The following is a 16699-nucleotide window of genomic DNA, read 5'->3' as shown; positions in this document are numbered from 1 at the left end:
ATTGAGGAGGGCACGTTCTGCATGGAGCACTGGTTGTTGTGCACGAACAATGAATCATGGAACACTTCATCTAGAACTAATGATGTAATGTATGGGGATTAACATAAGAATAAAAAAATAAATAAATAAATAAATAAAAAAGAAATAAGGTGGGATTAAACAAGAGTTTATCAACAGGTCTTGACCATTTTAAAGTATGGAAATCCAGAACTTGAAATATCCAACAACTGAGATCATATCCAAGATGATAAATACACAGAAAACAAGGATCTTGAGGAGTAAGATGATACGTGATGATATAATGATGTTTCACTTAACTTCATGACCATATATGTAACTAGGCAAAACCGAACTTCCCAGCATGCTCATTGTTGAAACTAATTCATGTCAAGTTTAGATGTATTTTAAGCAAAATTGAGATTTGTGTTATGCTCTGATCTCAGAAGTAAAAATAAAATTTATCACAATTTTCCACTTTGTTTTATATTTTATATTAAACTTTATGTATTTCTTACTTGAATTTTGATGGTTGGAGAGGTGTCCTGGGTTATCTGTTACTTCTTAACTCTGCTCAGTTCATGTGACTAAATAATGGACTATTTTCTCTTGTATATATTCCATATCCATGAATTATTGTCAACTCAGATGAGTCCTGTTTCCTTTTAATTCTTTCAATTTCAGTAACAGGAGTTATTGGTTCTGCATTTTCATATATACTCAGACCTAATTTGGGGTGAATATCAATGTGAGTTCTTATGAATGCCATTCTTCAACATTTTTGCAACAAAAGAAGAAGAATATTTTCAATTCTGCCTTTGATGTATATAGAATTACATATAGCAATAGAGACTATCTTTTATTTTCTTTCAATACAAATAATACTTATGTTAGTTGAATTCAGGCATCCACTGTAACTTACAGGAGTAAGGATCTCATTAAACATAAGGAAACAAATATTCATGGTTCTTTACATTGGTTTCACAGGAAATCACAGGTTAGCAGATACATTGCAAAATAGTGCAGTCAGTCCCATTGCTTTAAGTTTCTCTTTTTGTAACTAGGCAGTAACAAATTGCAAAGTGTTATTTGTGGAAGATCATTGGCCATTTTAAGAATTTGTATAAGATCAATTTGAATAATTTGGACTACCAAATATGGATAAGTTAAAGATGAGAGAGATTGGAAGTGGTTTTTTAATACATAGATACATATATGCACATGGGGCTCACAATGTGATTGGAAATGGGTGAGGGTGGACAGAGAAATCACTCTTTCTATTCCACAATGTCTATGTGAGGACTTAGGGAGGAAATGTGAACCATGGAAATTAGCTGGTTTGTCATGAACTTGTATGTTCCTGTGCTTACTGAGATTGAAGCCTTCTTTATGTGTTTGAGGGGGACTGAAGGAAATTGTGGGGCTGATAAACTTGAAGTTGTTAATACATTCTCATAAAATGCAGAATCACTAAACATTTTTATCCTCGCTTAATGACTGTGTTGTTAGCTTACTTATCTCTTGTTGTAATGTCTGTTTCACAAAGAAGGAGAAAAGGGTTTACTTTAAATGATAATCTTTGCTCCATCAAAGTACAGTGATTTACTTGGGCACATTTACATCACACTATACTTAAAAGTTTTATCCTCTAGTTAAGTGAGACTTTGAAACCTAACTTTGTTTTTTTAAATGATACATTTGAATTTCCAGTCATGTATTTTCTTCCCATATACTCCTCAGATAAAAGAAAAAGTTCTATTTTTACAATCTTAAAAGAAGTATTTTCCTTGGATAACAGCTATAATCCGTGCATTCATGTACAAACACCAGCTTATTAATTCAGAATCATATATTTCAGTATACGTGATACTGAAATTAGAGTCTAGGCTAAAATTTACTTTTGCGTGGGGAACTCTTTCTTTATAAGATTTCTGCACAAGTCCAGGCCCAGAAAAATTTGGCAATTCTCACACCAAAAATACTTTATACACACTCATGATATAAATAAATATATATATATATTTACTCTTAAAAGGCTACAATGAAAGAAAGCATACCCATTGTACTCCTCAGTCCCACTCCCCAAAAGCTAATTCATTTTAGCTTTTATTTCTTTTAGTTGGCCACCCCTTTGTTATATAGATTTAGTGATGATTTAGTGGTGTAAAGTAAAAACAGAAACATTAACAATTATTGAAAATTTTCTCTAGGCTATAGATTTGCACTGAATTTCTCAACAGCAATATTGAACCTTAAAGGACAATGAAAGGCGAATTTTACATTTATGACTAATATATGATTTCCAATCCAGAATTATATAAGATAGCCAGCCAAATTTTCAAACTATGTGAGGGTAGAATAGATATTGATATCCACAGGGATTAAGAAAATTTAATCTCTTTGATTAGGAATCTAATTGAGAATATGCTTCTCATGTTCTAAAAGAGGAAACCCGCTTGATTTTATCCATGGCCTAATCAATTACCATGCCCTTTGGCAATATGCTCTCAAGAGAATTCTATCCTTGGCCATGTTACTTGCTTTGAACACTGGGATAAATTTGATGCAAGCAGGGATTTGAAAGAGTGTCTTCACATTTTCCCTTCCTTTTTTGCTTCTGTAAATTGTTATGAGAATTTGTGAAGAGAACAGGTCTAGCTCGCTGGAGGACTGTAAGAGACTTGCGTATGTGAGAAACCCATGAAGTGTAGCTGAGTCAACCAGCTGAGACCACACTAGATCAGGATGTCCCAGACTGACACAGACAGATAACATAAATATACATGTAAGCCCAGCCAAGATCTACCCAGTCCTACCCAGTCAGCTGAACCCCCATAGCCCTCAACCAACATATGTCAAAGTTATATGTGTATACACACACACACACCCATACACACATATATATTTGTTGTTGTTGTGTCCCATGCATCCTTACATCCTTAATTGCCTATTATGGTCCTTAGGCTTTGAAGTTTTAGAGTCTCCTGTATTTTTTTTTTTTTTTAAGATTTCATTTATTTATTTCACAGAGAGACACAGCGAGAGAGGGAACACAAGTAGGGGGGAGTGGGAGAGGGAGAAGCAGGCTTCCTGCAGAGCAGGGAGCCCGATGCGGGGCTCGATGCGGGGCTCGATCCCAGGACCCTGGGATCATGACCTGAGTCGAAGGCAGACGCTTAACGACTGAGCCACCCAGGCGCCCCATAGATTCCCTTTTAAACCTTTCCTCTTTCTCAATTTGAAATAGCTAATAAATAAATTCTTTAACTGCAACGTAACCTGCTGTTTTTCTTGTTTACATTGTCTTTATCTCTCATTTAGATTATTCCAAGTGTCTCTTAAACGCGTTCCTTTTCCACAGTGTCTCAATCAATTGACCTGTAGGGTCTCCAGAATGGTAATTCTGAAGTATAATTCTGACAATTAACTTTCCTGTTCTAAAATTTTTGAATCCATACTATGTATAGAAATTCATATATTATTATTGAATTTACTGAAGCTTTTCCTCATATCCTTACAACCTGATAGGAACTTCCTGTCATTCATGTACTATTTTCTAAGGTGCTCATGATTTCTCATCATTCTTACCTATACACTGTACATCGTCAGTTTTGTTCCTGTATTCCCACCACCATCTTTAAAAAGAGTGTCTCTTTATATCATTGATGGGAATCTCATCCATGCACCAATCTCCAGGCTCCCTGATTCTCTAGATCATAATTAATGTTTTTCTTTCTCCCTGCTCTCATTGCACTTGTTTTGTTCCTTTGCATTAGATTTCATGTGCAACATGCAGTCTGTTGTACCGATGCACTTCTGTGTCCCCCTGTAAGTTTCTTAGGAACACAGGCAGTATTTTCTTTATCTTTATGTTTACTTTATTTTCTTGTTGAATGTCTTCTGCATCGTAGATGCTTACTAACTGTTAGTTAGATTGAATCTGATGGTCTTCGTTTTCTTTGTGCCGCTGTACAACACTTCCCGTCTTTACACTCCATGTGAAATCACCATCATTCAGGCCTTTACTTTTGAGATTTCCACTACCAGAAAGTTTATGATGTACATTGTGTCCTTAGTATTTATGAAGTTAACTGGTATCCTAAAATTATGTATTTTATATTGTTCTGCTCACTTATATATTGGTGGTTTGTTACAAATGAAAAAATGGACTTGATTCCAGCATATGTCTATTAACACTTGGACGACATACATGACTGGAAAATTATGTTACCTTCATGCAGGAAGGTGATCTCAATGCTAAGAATCGTCAAACATGGGCTAATGCCTTTGAAAGCAAATATATAGCTCTCTCTTATGAAGATAATAAACAGCAAGTTCGACTAGTTCATTTGTGTTCCAGAGTCAGTTCAATGTCATTATGCAGACAGATTCTTACTGCCAGAGAGTACCTTATGCACAGAAGTATCCTTGGATCTGGTATTCTTTGAATGCTCTGTAACTGATTAGTATAACAGTATGAAGTAATTTTAGAAAGTCAGTTATAGCCTTATAAACACAATATGTGAAAGTGAAAAGTTCTCAAGGAAATAAGTTTGAGGATGGTAACCTTTAATAGCATGGATCGTAATTTAAAACAATCAAATGAAACCAGTTGTCCAAGGAAGTAAAAATAAGACAAAGGCTAGGAAAGCTTACAGAAACAATATTCTTGAAAATAAAGATTTCCTGGTAAGCTCTCCTCAAAAGACATCCACATGAAATTCTAAATTTACAAAAACAAATAAAAATCCAAATGAGAAGAATCCCGTCTTCCGTGGGAAATGTCCAAAAATGATAAAACTTACTTATTTACAACATAGCTAAACACTGCCCGGAATAGAAAACAAAGTGGAGTTAATGTTGGCAAGGTAGAAAAGACAGTGAACGCTTAGTTCACAGAAATCATCTCTCAGGATTTTCAAAAGTTATTCTAAAACTTTGCTACTACACTATGTTGAGACCTGGGGAGAAAAAGGAGAGATTTATGTGCCTTTTACTGAGTCACTTTTACTCAGGCTCAGCCTTGACATTATTCTTTTTCTTTCAGCTGCATGGATATATCTTGGGATGAATAAATAATTTGCAAGTATATGAGTCAACAAAGAAAGAAATGCAGAGTTGCAGACTGATAATGGAAATCACAGGGGTTATAAAATATCATATATTGTGTTGCCATTAAGACGAAAGGAATACGGGAAGTTATAAATAACCCACATCATTTTTTAAAGGACTGCTTTTTAAATATTCTTCATGGAAGCATAACTGATAAAAGTCCAGTCATTTTTCATGTGAAACCATTCTTCTCAATAAGCAACTTGCTAAAGTGAAAAACCAGAAATAGACTATGGTGGCATTGTTTCGTTCAGTACTTCTGAATGAAATATCATATCCTGGAGTCTCATACATGAGTAACATGTTGAATAGCTTTTAATATACAGGTGTTACATGACAAAAGCGTGAAACTCTATAAAAAATAATGCTTATATCATGGAATAAAAAGAAACTGCAAAGGTAAGAAACATTTCTGATATTGATCTTTACAATATATATTTGCAAGTACATTTCTTAATTGCATTGTTACCCTAAGAACTCTGTAATCTAGCCATGCTCAGTCCTCTTTTACTGATCAAGATACCTAGCATCATTAAATGACTTGCCTAAAGTCTAACAGATTGTTAGATCTTTTGATTTTTTTTAATCAAGTGGTAGAGAAGTGAAAAGTCTAGGAAAAGGCAAAACAAGATGTGGGAGAAAATAGTATCTGCTATTTGCAAGAATGACTTAGGGTTTGCACTTATTAAGCGACTTTACTTGCTGTACTTACTGTGAGATAGAAAGGAACAAGATGTGAGAGAAGAAAAAAGATATACTTTATCGAAAGAACCTCATACTAATCCTCAGGTTTGAAAAAACAGTTTAATATTATTCCTGACTATAAATTACTTACATAACATTCCGCCAAGTTAAAGGGCCCAACTTACTCAAATTCCACACTGAGCCAGTAAGAAAGATGGGACAAATCGGGTCTTCTAACTTTTACTGCAAGCTGAAGGTGACAGGGAGCAAGGTTGAAGAGTGGGACGAATTTGCAGTAGATAGAGCATGGGTAAGAGTAGTTTATTTATTTAATACAAACTTACTAAACCATCCAATAAATACTCAGGAATGTTACCTTGATGAGAGACAATTATGAGAATCAGAAGGGATACACACAGTCCATTTTAATGACAAAGATATGATTTTGGCAAGATCTTAAAATATTAGATCCCAACATCATCATTAGTATGTCACTTGTATACTGAAATATTTATAGTTGGTTTCAAAGAGGCTAAAAACCCTTATAATTGGTTTTAAACTGGAAGACGTAGTCTGAGGAACAAGTATGCTGAAAATTGACACATGGAAATACTCTGATTCACTAGTCTCTCCACATATTTTCTGATTTCAGGAAAATATTTGTCAAAACACTTTCTCTGTGGATAGAGATGACTGATAATTGTATATCTTCTAAGCATGTAAATGAACTAAACATCTCAAATAATCAGTCTGTCCCAAAATCAACTTTATACTTCTCTCAAACCTAATTTTCTGCAGTTAGCTGTGCTTGCAAAAATGGTTTAGCTCTGAAAATAAAATCTACTAAATGTAATAATTTTTGAAGCTCTCTTCCATTACAATGATTTCATTTATATTAAGTCAGTTCTTTAAAATGTATTTGTGGTTTTGCTTCTAATTATCTCTTCATGAGAAAAATCGATCATGCAAACCTGCTTAGAAACCTTGCCTACCAGGGCGCCTGGGTGGCTCAGTTGGTTAAGCAACTGCCTTCGGCTCAGGTCATGATCCTGGAGTCCCGGGATCGAGTCCCGCATCGGGCTCCCTGCTCAGCGAGGAGCCTGCTTCTCCCTCTGACCCTCCCCCCTCTCATGTACTCTCTCTCTTTCTCGCTCTCTCAAATAAATAAATAAAATCTTTAAAAAAAAAAAAAAGAAACCTTGCCTACCAATACACATTTACCTAAGTAAGCCTGCATGTGTGTGAAAAAGCAAGCTTTAAAAATTAGTTCCATTTTCATTATCAATGTGTCTAAGAATATGAATTTTCAAAAAAGAATACCCATCCATCATTTTTTTAATTTTAAACCACACTAATGAACACATTGGAAAAACCCAGAAGCATACACATTTTTGAGACAAGATGCTCCTATATCACAAAATATTTTTTTAAAGGAGATTAGATTTTATTTTTATTTATTTTTATTTTTTAATTTTTTTATTATGTTATGTTAACCACCATACATTACATCATTAGTTTTTGATGTAGTGTTCCATTAGTCACTGCTTGCGTATAACACCCAGGGCTCCATGCAGTACGTGCCCTCTTTAATACCCATCACCAGGCTAACCCATCCCCCCACTCCCCTCTCCTCTAGAACCCTCAGTTTGTTTCTCAGAGTCCATAGTCTCTCATGGTTCATCTCCCCCCTCCGATTTCCCCCCCTTCATTCTTCCCCTCCTGCTATCTTCTTTTTTTTTTTTTTTAACATATAATGTATTATTTGTTTCAGAGGTACAGGTCTGTGATTCAACAGTCTTACACAATTCACAGCACTCACCACAGCACATACCCTCCCCGATGTCTATCGCAAAACATTTTAACAGCACAAAAAGTCGTTTTTCTCAAAATCCTTGAGCAAAATGACATCCAGGAAGATGAACCATTTTATTCTGTGTTTTAAAGGATCACTGCCTCATAGATGAAACACGGTGAACGTTATTTTGTTACTTTTCAGCTACCATATTGAGATTCTTTGGTCTGGAGCAGAAGGCTGTGTTCTGACCCAGATGATTTTATCTAGAAAGGCTATTGACAAAACATTTTTTATCCTTATTTAATGGAAATGCTTTTATTTTCAACTAAATATAAGTTGCCACAAAAAGTATTGAAAACAAAGAAAAGTATAATGAAGACAACATAAACTATGTATGTCTCATCAGTCTAGTTTTGGTGTTGATTTATCTGCTTCTCTTTCTTTTTCTTGCTCTCTCCCTCTCTCCTTTACAATTTCTCTCTTTCTGTGTGTGTGTTTTTTTAAAGAGATATAACAGTTATGTAACCCGCATTGCATATTTAATATTAAATCATGCATTGTTTTCCATGCCATATAGATTTACATTATTATTTTAAAGATTAACAGATATTTCATTGCATAAATATTTTTTCAATATATTTAATTAATCAATCTTATTATGAAGTATTCTTATTTTGTTTGCATTTTTTTAAATTTTATTTTATTATGTTATGTTAATCACCATACATTTCATGATTAGTTTTTGATGTAGTGTTCCATGATTCATTGTTTGCATATAACACTCAGTGCTCCATGCAGAGCGTGCCCTCTTTAATACCCATCACCAGGCTAACCCATCCCCTCACCCCCCTCCCCTCTAGAACCCTCAGTTGTTTCTCAGAGTCCATAATCTCTCATGGTTCATCTTCCCCTCCGATTCCCCCTCCTTCATTTTTCCCTTCCTACTATCTTCTTTTTTAAACATACAATGTATTATTTGTTTCAGAGGTACAGGTCTGTGATTCATCAGTCTTACACAATTCACAGCACTCACCATAGCACATACTCTCCCCAGTATCCATCACCCAGCCACCCCATCCCTCCCACCCCCCACCACTCCAGCAACCCTCAGGTTGTTTCCTGAGATAAAGAATTCCTCATATCAGTGTTTGCATTTTTTTCAAGCTATAAACATGCTAAAGAACATTGTATATCTGGTAATTTTCTAACTGTAAATCTTAACAGTAGAATACCTGGTAACATACTATGCACATTTTGGGATTTTTTAATTATTTATTTATATATTATTTTTTAAAGATTTTATTTATTTGACAGAGAGAGCGAGAGAGCACAAGCAGGAGGAATAGTAGAGGGAGAGGGAGAAGCAGGCTCCCCCGCCAAGCAGGGAGCCCAATGCAAGGCTTGATCCCAGGACACTGGGATCATGACCTGAGCCGAAGGCAGACGCTTAACCAACCGAGCCACTCAGGCATCCCACATTTTGGGATTTTCAATCTATTTTACCATGTTGATATTTAGAGAGTGCATGTCAGTTCTACATGCCTACCAACAAGCTGTGAGAGTGTCTTATTTGCTCCTTTCTGCTGGCTTTGTCTTAAAATTCTGCCATTTGTAATGATCAATAATGTTTTCTTTATTTTTTAAAAGATTTTATTTATTTATTAGAGAGAGAGTGAGCACACGAGCAGGGGGAGGGACACGGGGAGAGGGAGAAGCAGACTCCTCGCTGAGTGGGGAGCACAATGTGGGACTTGATGTGGGTCTCGATCCTGGACTCTGTGATCATGACCTGAGCCTAAGGCAGACGCTTTACCTACTGCACCACCCAGGAGCCCCAATAATGCTTACTTATAGTGATTTTATTGTTCACCTTTAGTTTATGATAAAGTTGAAAATATTTTATATCATTTTGCCCATTTGTAGTCCAGATTTTATGAAGTACCTATTCATCTCTTGAATTTATTTTTCTCTTAACTGACTTATATGTATTTTATATACCCAGCATATTCAAACTTCTTTGAACATTTATGGTTTATTTTAGCCATTCATATTTAGTTCTATATCTTCAAATCCATTTTTCTCTTTATATTTTCTGATATTAGTATACCCTTTGAAATGCATTCAGTGCAATCCAGTAGATGGTTTTCTATGTTGCTCTGCAGACAAGTGAGGCATTACTGAGGGAACATCAGGAATACCGGCTGCTGACAGCTGCTTTGCTAATTTGACTATCCCCAGAGTGTCACATAGCCTGAAAATATTTTTATTGATGGGGCCCAAGTAAATGATCTATTTTCTTTCATTCTATTAACACATGTATTGTTCACCATACCCCTGTGATATTGGTTGTTATTCATTCCTATCTTACATATGGAGAAAGTAGGAAACAAGAGGTTAAGACATTTTATTAAGTTTACATGCTACAAATTGGCAGAGCTGAGCTTTGAACCCAATCTGTCTTATTTCCGATTTCTCACTCTTAACCCCTTCACTATTACTGCTTCTTAAATGAGTCTTGGCACTCTCTTTAATGAGCTTTCCCCCCAGGTCCCCTGTGTGACTGTGTGGCCAAGATGCATCCCTTTTGGAAGCTCAAACTATTTATTTTAAGCTTCACTTACATGAACCTCATTTATGACCTTTTCCTGCAGAGAATGATTGCCTTTTAAAACTGCACTAATTTCCATGTTTTTAGCTTCCATTATAGACTCATTTTAAGCTTTTTGTCTGTCCTTGGGCTACTGGGGATTAGCTAGAAGGAAATTTACTTTGAGGTCCCTAGTGTAGGTACTCTGAATGCTGGCTTTAAATAGAATGGCATTCTTTGATGCATTCAAATTATTTATATAGAAATGGAGCTTTCCCCTTAAACTTTAACTTTATTGTACATTTATCATGCCTTTCAATGAACTAGGGTTAATTAATTAATAGCTGCGAGCAAATTCTTGGGTATATTTATCATTACCTCTGTTTCTTTCAGATATGGCATTTTCATGGACTTCAAAGACTTCTCTGTGCTGCATAGCCCGGGAACATCCCGCACAATGTTATGGCTGGTAGTCACTGATTGTCTTCATTGATGGCTGCTGTAGAAAATTCTTATTTAACAGCTTCGAGTTTACAAAGGAATATTGACTATTTAGAAGATGTATTTAATTAAGGTATAGACATGGAAGACCTAGGATAATAAGACCCTTAAATATAAAGTTGAAGGACTAGGTAATATTTTATTTTTCTAACTTCATAACTTTGTAATTTCAAATGTTAAGCTTTCAAATCTGGTTTCCCCAACTGTAAAATGTAAGGACTAAAATATGCCACTTTTACATTGCACAGATATTGAGGTAATTAGAATGGGAAATGAAGAAATGAAGTCATGGCAGATGAATATAATTTGTTAATAGCACCCTGTGCAAATATGAGGGCTCATATTATTTAATATAGAATCTTCACTAAAAATTATAGCAAAACCAGAAAATGTATATAAATAATGATAAAGTATATACTCAAAAATGTAATGAATTATTTTTTACTTAAATTTGAAAATAATATCCAATATTACTATTATTACAATTCTATATAGTCATTTGGGAATAGATTATTAATTAAATATTGAATCAGTCTCTGGTGAGCAAGTATTGACCATTATACAGCAAGCAAATCATTCTTAAGTATGTTTTTGTATTGCAACTTCTTGTTAAAATTAAATAACTTAAAAGTTGTGTATTTTATATGTGTCAATGACATTAGATTTAACTTGTAATTTCTATGTATATTAAATAATTTATCATTTGTCTCTTCCTCATTTTATGTTTTTAATGGATTTCATTAGTTTTGGAGGAAACAATACATTCTGACTGAATTCAGTAATTTGAAATTAAGATTTATTTACACAAATCATTGTGTTTCATAAAAAATGTTTCTAGGGCGCCTGGGTGGCTCAGATGGTTAAGCGTCTGCCTTTGGCTCAGGTCATGATCCCAGGGTCCTGGGATCGAGTTCCGCATCGGGCTCCCTGCTCCGCGGGAAGCCTGCTTCTCCCTCTGCCTCTCTCTCTCTCTCTGTCTCTCATGAATAAATAAATAAATAAAATCTTTAAAAAGAAAAAAAAATGTTTCTAAAAGTGATTGCTCATCATTCTCAGAGACAAAAAGACTTGTCTTTTTAATACCAGGAATGGCTTGCCATGTTTTGCTCTAAATATAACACCTGGGGAATATCATCTTAGGGTGACTTTGGTTATGATTCTTTTTAAGACTGCCTTTAATTGCTTTTGCATCGAGCTGTATTCATGAATGTGCATTCATCAAAGAATGAAGAGCAATGTGACATTTTTAAGTTTTACTAAGTCAACTAGCATCCGTTGCCATAGTACTCAGAAATGAGGAAACCAGGAAAAGGCAGAGTTGTTTTTAATTATGTGTTGAAAGATGTCACAAGATTAAAGTGTCAGAGCAAAAAGAAAAAAGAAAAAAAATAATGAAGAGAAAGTGAATTACTTTTAAATGGTTATTAATGAAAATAAAATTAAATATAAGTCAACTTCTTTTTTGAACGAGGGCAAGATATTAAAAAGATGTATTTAAAGTAGGGGTGGCTTTATTCTTTTTTAAAAACCATATAGAATGTCTGAACCTGCCCCTTCCTCTGTAAAAAGAAAAGTATCTCCATACACCTAATGTCTCCTAATTTGGGAAAATTCTCTCCTCTTTAAGGGAATGATTCAGGCTGGTTTTCTGCCTTGAATAGAAAAAAAAGATGTCTGAAAATAATTTTGTGCCCTTAAAATATCCTTTGAGTGAAATTAATATTCAAGAATGCACTTGATAATTAGGTCTGGCATTTTGTAAATTATGTATAACGTTTAAAAATAAAGATCCGAACTTATTTAAATATGGTAGCTTCATGATCTGCTCTTATAATTCCTTGAATTCTCAGTGTCTCTGAATTTCAATAATGATACAATTTTTATGGTATAAATAGGCTACATATTTGGAGTCATCATTATTCCAATCTCTCCCTCTTTCAAGATCATGATTTCTGAAATTATCTTTTTCTGATCTCTACTTATTAACCTAAGATCTCTTATTTTCTCATAAACTGAATTTTGTCTTCAACCTATTAACAACGCAGAGACTTGATCTCCTTCTATACTTCTGCTTAACTCCAGAATCTCCATGTTCTTGACTTTCTGTCATAACTGCCCCTTAATCCCTCCAGCCTTCTCCTAATCTCTGAGCAGTGCTGTGGAAAAGAACCAAAAAGAAGTTGATTGGGTGCACTACAAATCCAAGCTACCAAATCTCATGTAGCTCTGCATCACAGCTAAGTAAACTGGGATTTCACAATTCTAATATTTTCCCTTTCAAATATTTTCAAGTCTCTTTAGAGTAAGCTCCCATACACATTTGAAATGATTCTACTCTGTATTTATGATGAACCTTAAATATAAAGTTGTCCCTCAACTTCTCTGTTTCACCTAAAAAATGTATCTTGGTTGTCATTCACTTTTTTTCTGTTTTCCATCTCTCTGAATGAACACCAGACCCTCCACCCAGGCTCTTAATCTCATCTTTTTTCTATTCCAATTTGGAACTAGCAATCATGATGGGTTAAATAGGACCCTAATCCAGCAGTTATGCAAGCCCAAGGAAAATCCTCCATAGTTTACATGTATAGAAAATCCATTCAATATTATTCTAAGACTTTTTTTCAGGAAATCTTAGCCTTTAAAATCATCCCTTTAATATTACAGTTCCGATTGGAAACAAAGATTAATAGCTACTCAAAGCAAAGAGCTTTTTTAGTAAAGATTGAGTTAAAATAAACAATAAGTGAGCAAACAAACCTCTCCTCAGCACAGGCACTACTTTGAATGGTGTTCCTACATTTTTTTGTCCTTTATAATTAACAAGATTCTGCAAATAGTAGCTCATATGAAGTATTCACAACTTTTTACTGAAATGATAAATCAGAACATTGTTCACAAAAAACTTTCATGATAGAAATATCCTTTTTTTCTTCCTGCAATTAGAAAAATTGAGATTGAGGAAGGAGTTTCCCTAGACTACAGGGGAAAAACATGTGCCTCCAAATAGATTAAAATAGCTTCCATCTTGTAATTTAGTGTTAATCTCAGTAAAGCATATTGTGTATAATAAAATTTTTTAAATGCAGCAAATGTGGTTATGGGATGATGACACGACCAAGTCTTTATTTGCCATGTCAACATTAAAGTAGCAGAACTTCTGAGATGAAAATATCAGACTCAGATGAAATGGTGACTCAGAAGGCAGAAATTCAAAAAATGGACTCCTAGTAAATTTTGCCAAACTGCCTGAAGCACTTCCCCATCTGTATGTGTAACATGCATTCAGCTATTGTAAAGTTTCTCTAACAGTCCTGGGAAGTGCTATGACAGTAACAAGGAAGATTGATAGCAGATTCCATGCCTCTTTGTTAATCACATTAAGAACACTGCTTTGTACTCTCTCATGTTGTGTCTGGAAATATATATGCCCACCACACCATATTGAAAACTTTCATCCTATTACCCATCTGCTGCCAGTAGATGATCAGTTTAAATGCAAAAATGGGTGATGCGGGTGTGAAACTCCAGGATTTACCAAGCACACCATTTTTCTAGCCCTATTCTTTTAATCACCTTTGGGAAATGCAAGAACTTAACACATACTACATTTTGAAATGTTTCCATAGAGGATTTGAATCATATTTTATGTAACTCAGGTTATGTGATAATGACAAGAATGTCTCCAAACATTAAAACCGGTAACTTTAAACACATAGATTCAGCATACTGACTGTTACTTGTTTTTTATCATAGAGTTCATGACGAAACTCAGTACTAGAATCTGGGGTTTATGAAAACATATTTCCTTCCATTTAGGTGGAGGAGTTTCTCAAACCCTTTGATCAGTTCTCAACCCCAACAGTCAGATAAATAAAAAGCCCTTAACAGTTGTAGTAAGGGGAGCAACTAGTTGTGAATACATTTCATCAGTTGGGGAGATAAAATTTATTTCTTCAATTACTTTGTGAACATCTGCAGGTTATAAAGAGGAATGTGCATTGATACAATTTTGTCTTTTAATTGCATTCATTGATTAATTTCTAAGTATTATAATCAGTTTTCCTCTGGTGTCAGAAATTAAGGGCAATGCCAAACTTATTTTCCTGTGTAAATAGATTATTTGGACAATAGATTTTTTTCAAGGCTTTTGAAAATAGTAAATAATGATAAAATAATTCTATAACAAAGATACTAATTCAATAACAATTAGTCATATTAATAAATTGTTCATCAGAAATACTTCACAAAGACTAGATCTATATTTAAGTTGGAGACAAAATCATCCAGTTCGATAGAAGAGTTGCAATTCAGTTACATAGCGGAATGAAACTAGTAAACAGTACAGCTCAGTTGTCAAGTGCAAGGGATCAGTAAGTAAAGTGACTGGGTCAAATCCTGACTGCACCAATTTTCAGCTGTGTGGTCTTGAGCAAGTTTCTTCATTGGTAAAATTATGCTAAAAGCTATACCAGACTCTTAGAATTGTTGTAAATATAAAATTCACAAATCAGAAATATTTTAGTATTATATGTACCATCACGTTGTTTAGAAATTTTATGAGTAAAATGGTACAACCCTTTAGGTGAGTTATGAATGAGGCCTAAGAATACAGACTACTGTGTAGAATGATGGAATATTTTGGAGAAGCACAACTTAAGAAAGAACCTATGTCAAGGAGAATCAAACCCAATTGGATCTTGTTGGATGTAAATGTCTCATTGACATTACTGGTGAGCATTTTTTTATTTGTGGTGCACTTTTTCAGTAGAAACTACAACCAGGTTTAATTCCTTCTAACAGAGATGTATATACTATCAGAAAATTTAATTAATTTAAACTGACCTGATTTAAACTTGGATGGAAGGAAAACATCAGAAAAGTCATAGTTGTATGTTAATAAAAGATCGGTCAATTTCATACATAACAAAACCAAGTGTTTTAGATAAGGTACTTCACTCTTTCTCTCTTTTAGAATACATAACAAAAGTTAAGATTACTACTTTCTAAAAATTTAGAAACAGGATCTGTTATATCACCAATGAGATACTTCCAAATAGTTGCCTGAGAGTCAATAAAATTCAAGTATAGTCTTCAAAGAGGCGGTAATAGCTGATCATTACTTTAGTGTAGAATCTCAACTATGATAATTATAAGTAATCCTCCTTTCTTTTATGATTACTTAGTGCATTGCCCTCTTAATGATTATTTTCATAGTTAAGAAGGAATGTAATATTCTCAAAAACACTTTGTAGGTACATTGAACTACATGCTAATTCCTACGGTAAACTTGGCTTTGCAAATCAGATCAGAAACAAAAACAAAAGTAGAATTACAGTGTTCAGTATGCTAATGGTATTGTTTAGGAAGAGGGAACTTAAATCTGTGTATACTGTGGATTAGAAAAGGCAGAGGCTGCAGACAAGAATAAATGTTAGGATTGTATAGAATGAGTCTAGTCAAAATGAATTAAGAGATAACCAGGGGGAGACGAACCATGAGAGACTATGGACTCTGAGAAACAAACTGAGGGTTCTAGAGGGGTGGATGGATTGGGTTAGCCTGGTGATGGGTATTAAAGAGGGCACGTATTAAATGGAGAACTGGGTGTTATACGCAAACAATGAATCATGGAACACTACATCAAAAACTAATGATGTAATGTATGGTGATTAACATAACATAATAAAATAAAATTTAAAAAAAAAGAGATAACCAGTAACACAATATAGTGAGACCTGCAACCTTCCTTTAACGAGACAAAATATGAACAAAATAAGAAATTGAGAGAGTGAAAGAAAGAGAAGTGGTGGAGGGAAAGGAAAGGAAATGAAGAGAGAAGAGAACAGAAGTGAAGAAGAAAGAGGTTAAGTTTCTAAAGAAAGAAAACATTCCTAGATGCCAGAAAGAAGGAATTACTAAACAAGTGATAAAACCAACTTTAACCCAGGGCTTATCTGAGACCCATTCAAAAAGCCAATACTCTGGAATGAATGTAGCCTCCTTGAATAAAGGACAAGAAA

General features: G+C 34.5%; 1 long non-coding RNA gene across 1 annotated transcript; it reads left to right on the top strand.

The window, feature by feature from the left end:
* The first annotated feature begins 5133 nt into the window (after positions 1-5133).
* LOC145720323 (uncharacterized) lies at positions 5134-15324 on the top strand. Its single transcript, XR_014143234.1, has 3 exons — positions 5134-5508; positions 10569-10807; positions 15262-15324. It is a non-coding gene; the product is annotated as an uncharacterized LOC145720323 (long non-coding RNA).
* The last annotated feature ends 1375 nt before the right edge of the window (positions 15325-16699 follow it).

The sequence above is a fragment of the Leptonychotes weddellii genome, chromosome 2 (genome assembly GCF_054177405.1).
Source record: "Leptonychotes weddellii isolate Sample4059 chromosome 2, ASM5417740v2, whole genome shotgun sequence".
In the NCBI taxonomy this organism is placed as follows: Eukaryota; Metazoa; Chordata; class Mammalia; order Carnivora; family Phocidae; genus Leptonychotes; species Leptonychotes weddellii.
The sequence above is the reverse complement of the archived record's forward strand: the minus strand, read 5'-3'. Positions and strand labels throughout refer to the sequence as shown.